Consider the following 14,887-nt stretch of genomic DNA (forward strand, 5'->3'; position numbering starts at 1 on the left):
ATTATGGTGGATTTTTCTATTTCCAGCTTTAGGTTTGCTGATATAATCTGCATTTTTGGAGCTTTTCAAGGATTTGAATGAAACGTATCTTTAATCAGTATGACATTTTTTTTTAACAAAAGTAGCAATATTGTCCATCTTGAGCTAAATATACGAACTTAAAAAACATTACTCTCTTCTGCCTGAATAATATCCTACAATCCTTTCAGTTTGGGAATAGTTACCAATTCCTAGGTCCTAATGGTGTCGGACATATTAGACTTAATGCAGCTAGTTCCAAAACAATGGGATAATGATATATCTCCAGAATTCCCACTTAATTTAGCCAGTATGGCCAGTGATGAGGGCTTTATTGTTCATGAATATATTGAAGACTAACTGAAACTAGACAACCCATGACCTATTGGGTCACTGTTTCAGAGATATTTCCTTACTTAAACAGAAATAGAATGATCCCAGCTGGGCAAAAAAGCAGTGGGAGTAACTTCCAACTTCCTGCCAGCTTTCCCATTGAAATAGGAAGCGTTGGAAATGATGATCACGTGACCATGACTGGTGCAACAGTGTGGCAACACTGTGGCAACACTAGCGCAACCGCACCTTTGCCAAATTTCAATCCTACAGGAGTTATGGGCCCTATGGGATTTTGGGTATAATTTTTTAAGACAACCCATTTGAGGTACATTGATTCAAAAATTATTGCTCAAAGATGTACGGGTTTGCCCAATTGTAGCTTACAAACAGAGTTTTAGTATATAGATAATGAGAACTAAAGTTCAGTATTGTATTTGTTCCTTTCACAACAATGTTGATTACAACATTATTTGAGTCCACAGATATTATTCAGCTCTTTTATTTTTCTTCTAATTGATTTAATTTCTCCTGTAGAATTAAATCAGGTTATGGTATGATTTTGTTATTCTAATTTTTCCTATTACATTTTATTTTTATTTTTGATTCACATTTTTTCAACGTAAAAAAACAGAAATGGATAATAATAAGGGACAAAGTGGATTATAAGTATTAGAGATGTTAATCTCTGATACTCTTTCTGTATTCCAGTGATTTTTAAAACTTTTAATCTTTTTTACTTTGATTTGATGCATACTGTATATAGTTGGGCTTACCTGAAAGCCAGTTTGTATAAGACCTAACCCTTAAGAAACTAACATATTTATTAGAATATTTTGGATAAGCTAGTATAATGCTGATAATTTACATTGGAAAACTGACTGACATTGTTTATGATATATGTTTATAAATAATCAGAACAAAAATATGTTCCTTCAGAAATCAATTGCATGTTTTTAATTTTTTTCTGCAACATTCTGCTATGAATACAGAATTTGATATCTTCAGTATTTTATTTTCTATTCTATTTTTTATTTGAGAAAATAGCTTTCTAGAGCATACAGTGGTAGTATATCCAGCAATTATAGTAATTTGTTTATATCTAATAATTTTAAATAGCACATATTTGCCAATTAAGTGCTTTTTATTTGCTTTAAGTGATTGCATTTATAGAGTCAGTCAGAGAATAAGCAAAGGTATTTTGAGGTGGATCCTTTGATTATGAAGCAAGAATAATTATTTCACATACTTTAAAATCAGCATGTGCAAAGAAACAACTCTATAAGATGAAACGCAGGTTGTGTTTAAGGAAACACACAGAGGTGAGGTCTAAATCGAGGTAAAGATTTTCTAGGGTTTCATAGTATACTTGTGTAAGTTTTGAATGTGAAAGACTATAAAAAGATTGCAAAGAATTACATGGTATAACCGTGTTGACCTGATGATCTAGATGAGCAATATCTGAAGTTAGTTCTGACCAACATTTATTGCCTTAATTCTTAAAAGACTGACATAAGGATATAAGGTACGATAGGATAAGAAAGGAAGGGATATCAGGAATCAATAGGAAAATAGTACTGGGCACACTTGGAAATCCCACAAAATTGTTACTTTGGCTCAGATACACCCACAGTACTGGAACGAGAACAATATATAATGGTACCACTCATTATATACAATACAGCAGAAGAATACCATATTGAAAAAACAGCATCTTGGAATGGGGGAAGATTAGGATTGGAGGGGTAACGAAGAACCTGCCCTCTTTAAGATTGTTTGAGAGAATAATAATAAAAAAGAACATCTCCTTTCTGTTCTACCACAAAACAACACTGCACTTCGTTTCTGGGCAAAGAGCCAACAGCAGCACTGAGCTTTTAGCATTGTAACACACAGCAAGGGTGACTCAGGATGGTGGAACAAAATTAATATTCCTTCCCTGAAACCTTCCTCAGCAATTTTGTAATCCAAACAGCAGGTTTTTGAAACAGTAGAATGTGATATACATTGGATGGATGGATGAATGGATAGATTGATTGATAGATTGTCAGAAACCCAAGAAGGAGCAATAGTTCTTTTGCAAAAAGAATGAATCAGGACATGGAGCACAACTAAAGTTGATATTTTATGGATTATAGATAAGGGATGGGATATGACAGGGAAGATATATTTGTTTGTAACCTTTGTTTATACTTATGATGCAAGTCACTTCTTTATATACTATTTCTTTTTTTCATAAACTGCATTTATATTGGCTGCAGACTCCTTCACTCACATGATTGTGATTTGCAACCTTCCCAGCTGACTTCCAACAAGCAAAATCAATGGGGGAAGACAGATTCATTAATAACACTATGATTCACTTAACCATTGCAGTAAACAATGAGAGGAAAATAAGGGCTGGTCATGTGATGACTCATGTAATGACTGTATCACTTAGTGGCCGAATTTCAGGTCCCAATTGTGAACATAAGTCAAGGGCTACTACCTGTATGGATGATAACCTCTGTATTAGAGATTTGTGAGGACATGAAGCAAAGCTGATTTGTAGGATCAATGTGGTGAGTATTTTTGGGGTGGCTGAGCCTGCAGTAGAGGAAAGAAGTAATAGATTGGCATGGGTTTTTTTGGATGAGAGTACTAATGCAATAGATTGTCAGAGTTTACAGAAAAGAGAGGAGGATACGTCAAAGAAATCAGTGTGCTGCAAATCAGTATCATCCTGGTATTTGCTTTGTCATTTCTAAACTATGATGGCCTGTGCTTCTCTAGCAAGTGCTACATTAATCAAGTTGCCTCGATCTTGAGCCAGAAAGCAAATTAGGCTGTCATAAGGAAATTAACTTCATTTCCTGAAAAATGCTCTTAAGTCAAAATGCTGAAGTGCTGAGACACTGCTTTTATCCTTTAAAGGTGGTGTTAGGCCATATTTCAATCTTCGTTTACTGAAAGGCAGGTATATATTATAGCTTTATATTACTTAGGGCTAGTGACATGGAATTGAACTATTTCCTGTTCTTGTGGTAGAAAAAAATACTGCATGTGGGTCACTAACATTTTGGAATGGGTTGAAGTAGAATTGTGGCTAATCTATACATGCAAGATTGTCTTGCAATAGGTTGTATTTATATTTATACTATTACTATTTTATAAGGCCGTGCAGTGCTTCAGATCCATCTTGGAAGAACTTTTTCAGAACATTCAGACTGTAGCCATGCTGTCAGGAAAACTGATATGGCTTCTTTAATGAGTTAAAGATAAGTACTGTGTTGGTACTCCTTGCGTATCCCGAGAATCTTTTCCAAACTGAATTCAAAGCAAACCACAGCCTTATTTTGTTTCTTTAACCATGATGACCTCCAGATCTGTTGGACTACAGTTTCAAGAATATCAAATCAGCATGAAGGGAAAGTCTTTTGTTGGAGAGCTATATTTGAGCAATTGCTGTCAGAGTTATCGTTAAACACAGATGGTTCATGAGTACTAATGAACACTTATACAAGAATTTTGATAAAATAAATCAGTAAAGCCCATAATCACAAAAGAAGACACTGGTGTATTCATTAGTAGCTTGATATGAGATTGCTTTATATTTGGGTCATTAGGTTCATCCTAGAGGTGCACATATATTGTGGATCTGTTTTCAAGTCCTGTCAGCTTCAGCCAGCAAAGTGAGTGGTCAAAAAATTAGGAACTGTAGTTTGAACAACACAGTTCAGTGTCACTGATCTAGTCCAATACTACTAATTTTGATAGGCACCCACTTGTGAGAATTCAGGATTCAGCTTTGGATCGTGATCATTTAAGGAGTGTGTTTTGGCAGTTCAAGACAAGATAACTAGTAAGTTCATAGTTCAGCCGTTCTGTTGTCATAATTTTAACAGTCCAGATGGGTCTGGAAATTCTAAGATTTGTAGCTGCAGTCCATCTGAAAGACATAGGGCTGGAAAAATGAAATTGATGACCCCATTTTATAACTATATTATGTAAGGGCACAGCTGTATTTTTTTTAGTACTGTAAGAACAAAACCAGATAGTTTCAGACTCATCCACGCATCCCTCTTTTGTTCAGTCATGATTCATCAAGCAGCCTTTAATTTATAATTACCATTTTAATTCTATCTTATGTATCTTTCATATATGTTATGTATTTATCTTAGACTTTATGTGGGTTTTTTAGTAATAAGTGAGTTTTTTTGAGAAATAGTAATTTCTTAGTGAAAAGGATGTGGGAGAAAAGAACTTACTTGTATTGGCTCTTTAACTTCAGATGAAAGGAAAAAAGCAACGTTTTCAAAACACATTAACAAAATATGATCTGTTTTTGATTTAGAATGTCATATGATTCCATTCGCCGTGCTTGCAAAGGACAGTTCCCTTATGAACTTACGTAAATCTACTGGCACGTGCAAAAGGAATTGGGAACTCACCTGTCTATGTGAAGTTTGACTTGCATGCCTGTTCCCAGTTCCACAATTGATGTACATAAGGAGAAGTCTTCACAAAGCTGGGTTCATGTCTCCTGCAAAGCCATAATTCAGTTTGCTTAACTTAATGGGTAAACCAAGGTTATGATTTGTAAATGATACCTTAGCATATGCTGATAAAGTTATTTGTGGCTTATATCATGGTTAAACCAATAATAGTTGACTTCATATTATGCTAGACTAATGCTTCAGTCCTACTAGACAAGGTCTATTTTCCATTTGTAATGCAGGTTTGTAAATGTCAGGTAGATTGCTACTATCACGTGGAAGTATTCTTGAGGGCAGTTCATAGTTGTGCAGATTGATTGTGTAGTGATCATACTTGGCTTGCTCTTAATTCTTTTTTCTAGCATTCCCTGATGCTAAGCTGAGAGTTGTACCAAACAAAGAATACACACACACACACACACATACACACACACACACACACACACACACATATATATATATATATATATATATATATATATATATATATATATATATGTATATATATATATATATATATATATATATATATATATATATATATATATATATATATATATATATATATATATATATATATACCGGTATTCCTGTTCTTTCTTGGCAGGATACATAGGCCCCCTATGTAATTCCCTGTCCCCCAATTTATTTGTATTCAATACACTTATAAGAAGTTTATATTGAGACATGATAATGTTACATGGATTTTGCAATGATGTGGGGTCGACACAGTTGTGTTCATCCAGTGGGGTCTCCCCTGTACTGTTGAGCCAATCCTCTTTGGACTCAGCTGCAGTGCAGCTCACATCAAAAACGTCCGTGAAGTGTGGGTATTCTTGCTCTTATTCAGTGTCTTGCTTTCTGTAGTAGATTTCACAGGCAGTCCTTTTAGAAAAAACTGATCTAAATCCATCAAGTCAACTTCACATGCCAGCTAAAAATCAAAGCAGAACTAAGAAGCTTGATCTTCTCTGTTTGCAAAAACAGCCTGTAGCATACTGTACTCTTGGCTCATTTCACTGGCCAACCTCTGCGGGTTAAGTGAGCCATTATTTCCCGCTTCCACAGACAGACTCATACAGAGGACCTACCCTGCATCCTGCAATCATGAGTTGAGCACCTGTTCACAAAATTGTGGTGACATGCCATTATTACAGCTTTTATTGGGAATTTGTACGCAGCTAGATTCAAGTCTTGACAGCCTGGGCAGCTTTCCTTCAATTCCAACTGTTCAGATTTATTTTAAAAAAATAGCCTGATAAAAGCACATGGCATATGCAGAAAATGGGTTATGGTTGTGCAGCTATCTATTTTTCACCTTTTCTGTGAAGAGTGGAACAAGGAGATTCTTATTACTCCTGAAGGTGCTGTAGCTTAAGAAGTCGGACTTCTGGTTTTTATATTTCTGCTAGTCAGCTGTAAGGAGCACTGAGTGCCTTCTCAAGTCAACAAGAGTAAAAACAATCACACAGCTGATTTCAAGATTTTTTTGGAGAGATTGGATCAGTGGAAACTGCCATCTGCAAGTGCTGTTAACACAAAAATGTCGAGAAATAGATTACATTCTGTTTTCTATTTAATGGATTTATCTGTGGATAGCTGGGTGCAGATAAGCTGACAAAGACAATTTTTTATTTATAAAATATTCATTGGCTGTTTTCTGGCTCTGAATTAGCAGTACAATGATATCCAATACGATAAGCAGTATGAAAGGAAAAAAAGACAAAACATTAAAGTAGCAAGGGGAAGCAAGCCAAAAGCTTGTTGAAGTAAGAAAAAAACATTCTGAAAAGCATGACTAAACTTTAGGGATAGAATCTGTTAAATGTTCCTAGGAAGAATTTTCTAAAATTGAGTTTCAACAAAACAGACAGCTTGCTGTTGAATCTTGCATTCTGTTATTTTTATTTGTCCTGAATGGTGTTGAAGGGTCATGCACAATAGAACAGTTTCTTAGGCAGCAGTGCACTAAACTAGAAAAAGTGCAGTTTGAACAAAGTGGAGTAATGGGATCAACATGGCCTATATTTTGCACCGCCTGTGGTTTGTTTTTTTTACTCTTTTCAAAAGCAGTGGTCAGTATTACAGTAATCAGATTTGAGTATGTGTATTAGTGGCTGGATCTGTTTTATCCAAGGAAAGTACAGGTGCAACAAGTGAATTGGAAGAGAAACTTCTGGTGGATTTATTTAGGTTTTACAGGTTCTGTTGCCTTCCATATATATATATATATATATATATATATATATATATATATATATATATATATATATATATATATATATCAGAGTAAAGGCATTAAGAACCCTCTCCCAAGATACAGTACATAGGTTGGCAGCCCAGTGGAAAGAAGAGGAATAAGGTTATTTTTACTGATTAGGCAGAAGAATGTCAAACTCAGAACGTACTGTCATATCAAAAGAATAAAACACATTCAATTATTTTGCATATCAAAAAATGTTTTTAAAAGGTTCTTCACCTCTGCAGGCAACCCAGATTGGTCTAAAATATTATTTCTCATTTGAGTAGCCTTAATAATAACTTTGGGAGTGCTGCTAACTACATTTGCATTTACCCTTGAATGAAGCAAGACAATCTAATGTTAGGTTCCCCGTGAACAGTTTTAAATTGTAATGGATGTAGATACCAGGCTGTTGCCGAGACATATAAATATATATGTGTGTAATCTCTTTTATAGTTGGTGCATCACTGCGCATTTCCTTTCCCAAAATGATATTTTCTAGAATTCCCTGCATTTTACTATGGAGTCCAGCAGTTTGAATCGTGTCCTGGAAAAGACTGTTCTTGTCTCTGTGTCAGGATAATAATCAAGTATTTTTCTGCTTTGAATGCCATTTTTTGTTCTTGGCCAATAATTTTAGAGATTTAGTGCTTATAAACAACTCTTGAGCATTGACATCCAGATTCGCTTGACTTGTTGTCCAACTGAAAATTTGTAAGAATGTGACCATGAAGCACCATAGTTTAAAAAAAAACTCATTTAATCAAGTGGAAGCCAGAAACATGACTAGCAGAGTTGGAGTAACTTACAAGGATCCATTGGTAGGGTCTTCCACCAATAATTAAAGGCTTTGAATTCATTTCTGATCACAGAGGCTGAAGTGTCGTGGCACTTTCCAAGACAGGCCTTAAGAAATAGCTCCGACAATGTACAGGTAGTCCTTGACTTATAACCACAATTGAGCCCAAAATTTCCATTTGCTAAGCAACACAGTTGTTATGTGAGTTTTGCCTCATTTTATGACCATTTTCACCACAGGTGTTAAGTGAATCACTGCAGTTCTTAAGTTAGTAACGGTTGTTAAGTGAATCTGGCTTTTTGGCTGATTTTGCTTGTCAGAAGGCTGCAAAGGGTGATCACATGATCACCTTGATCAACATGCATTTATGATACTGCAACTGTCATAAATACATGCCTAGGTTTCCAATTTTGAACAGGTGACCATGGGGATGCTGCAAAGTTGTAAGTGTGAAAAACAGTGATAAGTCAATGTTTGCAGTGCCACTGTACCTTCACTAAATGAATGGTTATAAGTAAAGGACACCCTTTATGAGTAGAAAGGGTTTTAGTAGGTCCCACAATTCTGCCCAATGGTTTACCACAGGTTGTTTTTGGTCTTACATACCTTTAGTACATTAATCAGAATGCCAGGGTATTTATAACTGAGCATTTTTAATAGCATATTAGGGCTTACTTTAGCCCTGGTTGCATATACGATACTGTGTTGGTAAAGATCACACTGTGCTATGAAAAGGCTTTAACTTGTTCTATATATTCAGGTCCACATGCTAATTGCCAATTGCTACCACTTTGGCCTAATTTATTTTCAACATATTGAAAACACAATAGGTAGATAGTTTTCAGAGAATACTTCTCAGGCCAATTTGAGAATATATCATAGAACAACGTCATCAGTATGAAAAACATGAATACGTTTGTTAGAAATCTTAGTCATGTATACTTAAGGGGAAAAAGAAGCCCTGGCATGTTATTGGCATAGAAATTGAAGAGCATTTGCCAAGATATAGTCTTGTCTTTTGGTTTTGTAGGTGGGGATGTTCTGTGTTAGTCCCTGTACAGACTTTTAGGTAGGTGTTTGTATAAAAAGCTTTAAACAGATATAACCATCTAGACTTTATGTTTAACCTGGTCAATGTCTTTCAAAGAATCATCTATTGAATCAAATGCTACACTGAAATCAATGGAAGGATACAAAGAGTTGTTTGCCTTCAGATTTATACTTGGTTATAGGATGATGTGAAAAAAATTCCCTGTAGTAAACAGGTCTGATCCAGTTTATATATATATGGACTATGATGAAGACTTTCTATCTTGCTTGGAATAAGACATGGGAGCAGAGGCTCCCACCAAGTCTCTAAAGAGTTCTCTTGGGAGAAGATTTTCCGTAGGTACCTTGTTCAGTTTCAAAGTCTGGGTGACATGTTTAATTTCCACTGCAGAAGCTGGTGGCTTGCAAAGGATATTGTCAAAAGTAGGGTGATCTCATTGGGTTGGGATTCAGCAGAACGAAGATGATTTGACCACCTATGGTTATCTGACGATAGTGATATGATTTCGCAGTCAGTAGATCAACATGGAACCATCTTCTTCTGGTGATGGGTACAGCATACCAGTGGTGGATAAATGACACCCATTGAACCAGAAGAGAGGAGGATTGACTAATCACTGCATATGGCACTCTTTTATTCCCTCTTTATACCTACCCCTTCTCTATTTCTTCCCTCTCTTCTTCATCTGGCAGGCTTTCTGGGAAGTAAACCGTTGTTTTTACCAGATGACTGAATCAATCATTTGCAGAGGTCTTATGAAATCTGACTGAAAACCACATGTGGCCATCATTGGCAAAGTTCCTGATGTCCTATAGTCCCCAGCATAAATGGTTAAAGTTCAGCATTACTAGTCATGCATTAGGCTTTGTTGTCAACTAGTTTTTGATTAGAACCAGTGGGATTAGATTCCTGCAATTCAAACTGAATATCGGCAACTGATGCTTGATGCTTTTTGATTACAGGCATTTTTTTTTAAAGTACTTTCTTTAAAGCAAATCGGTTGAATGCCAGTGTATCTAGAGTGCTATTTAAATGCTGGTCTGAGTACTGTTCTGCTACTCATCTTGCATGTTTATTTCAGAAGTGCACATGCTTTGAGCTTTCTGGTTGTTAGAAAGTTGTTAAAATTCAAATTTAAGTTGCGGTAGACTTTGTTCTTCTCTCTCAAGCCAACTAAGTTACAAACCACATAATACTGATTTGTTAAACAAACCAGTGATATAACTTGAAGTATGGCTGAATTTGCATGTCACAGTAAGCCAAAAGTTGGTTTGTATGAGATGGAAGGCCAAAAAAGCTGCCTCCTTAATATAAAAAAACTTGGCTGATTATTAAGGTAGAAAAACAGTATGTCAGTGTCTACCTTGGTAACTTTAAGATGGGGGGGGGATTTCCACTCCCCAAATTCGCTAACCAGTGATGCTGAACGGAGTATTTTGGGAATTGAAGGCCCCCTATCTTAAAGTTGCCAAGGTTGGGAAACACTGCTGTACATGATTGGTGATAAAATGCCTCAATGTGCTTATTAAATGGTCTTTTTAGAGTTGTTTTGTTATGACTTAAGAATGTGATATGAACTCAGCTTGTATAGTTTGTAAATATAGTGTATATTTTGGCATTTTATATAAACATAGCTAATTGTGGTTTATTCAACAATGGATAGTTGAGCAGTCTATTATTTACTGCGTCAGAAGAAACCAATCATTGGTTTTCATAATTGGACCATTTTGATCACCCAGTGTACTCACCATTTTAATTTCCCAGGATTTTTTTTTAACCTTTAATTTTTTTCTATGTCGATAGTCATATTTCCAAACAAAGTGATGACTTGCAATCAACCAGCCAATGATCTTGTTTTCTAAAAGTGCTTCTTGGTCTACCTGGGATGAAATGGTATTATTGGTAATGTACATTAGGCTTGAAGCTAATGTTTGGCTTTCTATCTATCTATCTATCTATCTATCTATCTATCTATCTATCTATCTATCTATCATCTATCTATCTATCTATCTATCTATCTATCTATCTACATACACACACACACACACACACATATATATATATATACACATACACACATACACATACACACATATATATACATATATATACACATATATACACACACATATATACACACACACACACACACACATACATACATACATACGTATATATATATATATATATATATATATATATATATATATATATATATATATATATATATATATATATATATATATACATATACATATATACATATATATACATACATACACACACACGTATGTATGTATGTATGTATACTGGCACCTTTTTTCGATGTATTTTATGTTTGGTCCAAAATCATTAAAATGGTGCATGCAGGCTGCTTGTGTGGGTCTGTGCACAATGATTGACTGTGTGAAAGGTAAAAAAATTATTTTAAAAAATCATTGGTGAATTGAAAATCTTTTTTTTATTTTTAGTGTAAAAATTATTATGAACATTTGCCTTAAATATCCAATGGGGCAAGGAGCCTATGGGGCACCAGAGGTGGTTTTTATTGGTACTGTGGTACCTAAATTGGAGATCCTCATAGAGCTAGCTAGTTGTCTATCTCCTAAGCAGGAAGGCTTGAAAAAGGATAAATAGTGATCCAGCTAGACAGTAATCTAAATCAGGAGTTTTCAAACTTTTTCAGGTTGCAGAATCTGTTAGTTAAAAAAAAACACCCTGGAAACCTACTCAAGAGGCAAAGGTCTAATAATAAAAACTTGGTTGCGTTTGAGTGAAGTTTGAAAATCCTTGATCTAAACCATAATACAACAGTTCCATCTAAACTTACCCAAGACATAATGATCATAAATTGTGAAATGGTGTTGCATTTCAATACATTTATTACTGAACCACGACCATTTAACCAACAACATGGATGCTTGCTTTTCATACCATGTTCTGCCTACTAACTACAAGCGGCTGTTTCTGGAAACTTTTAAGCATTCAAAATAAATACTTTTGCTTAGATTTCTTATGTCCATACCAAGAGAAGTAAATAAAAGCTGTTAACTTGGCAGCTGCTCTCGAGATAGGGATTTTGTAATGTCAAAGGTTATTCCATGAAATTTGAATGTTTTAATTTCAGAAGAAGAAATTTCGTTATGACAGATAATTGCAATGTCTAAGTGTTTAAAGAATACAGAAATTATAGCCTTGGGGTATTCCAGTGGTCAAGGAAATAGGGATTGCTTAACAATATGACATTTTAAATCAGTGTCACCTTTTTGAAATCTGTAATTGTTTAACTTGTGTGTTTGCTATTCACCTTGGGTGAAGTCACTGATCTCAGCTTTAGATCTGTGCAGATAGTCCTTGACTTACAACCATTTGTTAGCAACTGTTTGAAGTTACAATGGCACTGAATATATAGGTAGTCTTTGACTTACAGCAGTTCATTTAGTGACCAATCAAAGTTACAATGGCACTGAAAAAAGTGACTTATGACCGTTTTTCACACTTACGACCATTGCAGCATCCCCATGGTCACGTGATCAAAATTCAGACACTTGGCAACTGATTCATATTTATGACAGATGAAATGTCCTGGAGTCATGTGATCCCCTTTTGTGACAAGACTCACTCATCAACTGCCTTGCTTAGCAGTGGAGATTCTGGTCCCAATTGTGATCGTAAATTCAAAGACTACCTGTAAAATACCAAATTATATCTAATTCCTCTGGACGCAGGAAAGAATGAGCTGTGCTGTAATGCCAATGACAGTATTGGAAGAAAAAAAGGAATGAAAAGAGTAAGACAGCTTACTCTTACATAATTCGACCACTTCTTGGTGCAATGGACTAAAACTCCCTAGCCAGCACAGAGCCCCATTTGGCATTAGGATCTCTATTTGATTATGATAAGCGATATCTCTCTTTCATATACACAAACATGCATATTACGCATACATGTACACACTCACCAATTGAGAAATTAAAAACAGTATGGCAATGAGATAGTTACCTTTCGGCCTAAAAACAGATACTTCCTTGATTATTTTAAAACCTTATGGCTCCTACCTCCTCTCCTCTCCTCTCCTCTCCTCTCCTCTCCTCTCCTCTCCTCTCCTCTCCTCTCCTCTCCTCTCCTCTCCTCTCCTCTCCTTTCCTTTCCATAGCTAGCTTTCCCCCCATCCTACCTTGCTGTATTGCTCTCTGTACTATCCTATCTTTCCTGAGAAAAGTAAAGATAGTTCTTGTTTCCAATGGCCTGACATCTTGAAATATGCAGTTGCATATTTCCTCAGAAGGTATATTTTTAAAGAAGAATATTTGTAGCTCAAGGTTGAAATGAGGGTTTCTTTGTGCTTGGTTGTTTTCTTGACGATGTTTCATTACCCAACTATGGAGCTGGGTGGCTCACGTGGTTAGGACACTGGTTTGGAGGTCAGCAAGCTTGCGTTCAAGACCCAAGTGCTGCCGTGGGGTGGAGTGAGCTCCAGTCCTTTGCTCCAGCTCCTGCTAGGGACATGAAGGAGCCCCCAATTGGGCATCCTCCAGGCAATGGTGATGTCACTGGTTAATCTTTTCAATGCAGAAGCATCTTGGTGGTTCTGACACAAGTACAGTGCAATTAGCCTAAGTTGATAACATCATTATTGCAGAATCATCGGTGCAGAACATACTTCTAGTGCAAGCTCGGAGAGCACCAAGGACTCCTCAGATATATTTTTAAATGTGAAAATACCTTTCCTGTTAAAAAGAAGCAAACTGTACTATGGATTATGCCTTCTTGATTAGTTGTAAAACATTGTAAAAAAAATTGTTATTACAGTATGTTCCCTTTACAGTTGATTTAGAATGTTATTTTTCGTAGTAATGTCAATCTGAGCTCATGTTGGTGAGAAAAAGGCAATACATTAGTTTTTTAAATTAAAAATGATGAAGAAGAAAAAATAAAAGAACATAAAACTGTAGGATCCTTGGTGCTCTCTGACCTTGATTTTTTTCTTGCATACATTTCATTACCAAACTAAGTAACATCATCAATGCAGAATCCTGAGTGTAGAATCATCAGTGTAGAACATAAAACCTAGAGCATAAAATTGATTTATGTTCACATATGAATCGTGCACGGTTCATTGAATTAGGATTTACCCATCAAAATGTCCTGCAAAAAAAAAATAGCAAGAAAATATGCTCAGTTGAGTTAGTCCAGTGTTTTTTTCCCCAGGGCTTTGTCTGTCTATTGAAACTGTTTGTCTCCTTGAGTTTTTCTTACTGTCAAGACAAATTACTTAAATTGAAGCATTGAGAAATAACAGCCTTCTTGTCTTTTCTCAAAGTAGTTGTCTAACTAACTCTCCACAAGGTGTCCAGGCTACACTTACTCCTTGACTTCTCATTAGCCTAGCAGTTTTTCATGAGCATCCAATTTTATTTAGCTGGCTGTTCGTCCTGGAGAAAGAAATTGGTCACTTGTGGCGTACTCTGATTGTTGCTGGTCACAGCGTAATTGTCTGCTTCCTTCATTTGAGACAACTACTCTATTTTTCTTAAACTCCAGGCTAATAATAACAGATTTGTTCACTTGAAACTGATGTCATGCCTTTACTGATTGGATGAACCACAAGGGGCCATAAGAAGTTAGGCAGTTCATACAGCCAGTTACTGAATTTGCAGAATCCTCACATCTGACATATGTAAGTAACTGAAAAAACAAGCAGTTAACCTCACAAGGAAGGACATTCAGACACTGGCAGCCCCCTGAATGATGTTTTTGGTAGCAAAATGAAAATATATTGCAACCATCAATCACAGAGATGCCAGTGCTTGAATGTCTTCCTTGTGAGGTTATTGTTTGTTCTTCAGCTACATATGTGCTACATATGTGGGATTTGGGACAGTAACCACTTGTACCACAATTTTCAGAAACTGAAGTTTTATTTGGAAAAAAAAGGATTTTTTTGTATTCCAGCTTTGGAAATAATA

At 35.7% G+C, this 14,887-nt stretch overlaps 1 protein-coding gene across 6 annotated transcripts in view; it reads left to right on the top strand.

Moving 5' to 3' along the window:
• Positions 1 to 14,887, top strand: part of NCOA7 (nuclear receptor coactivator 7) — a 69,681-nt gene that overhangs the window by 1,525 nt on the left and 53,269 nt on the right. The window contains exon 2 of one of the 6 annotated variants that reach the window (XM_081333206.1): positions 27 to 97. The exons of the other annotated variants lie outside the window; for them this stretch is intronic. The gene's annotated coding sequence lies outside the window, so the exon portion shown is untranslated. The remainder of the gene's footprint in view (positions 1 to 26; positions 98 to 14,887) is intronic. 6 annotated transcript variants of the gene reach the window in all.

The sequence above is a fragment of the Vipera berus genome, assembly GCF_964194415.1.
Source record: "Vipera berus genome assembly, chromosome: 1".
Taxonomy (NCBI): domain Eukaryota; kingdom Metazoa; phylum Chordata; class Lepidosauria; order Squamata; family Viperidae; genus Vipera; species Vipera berus.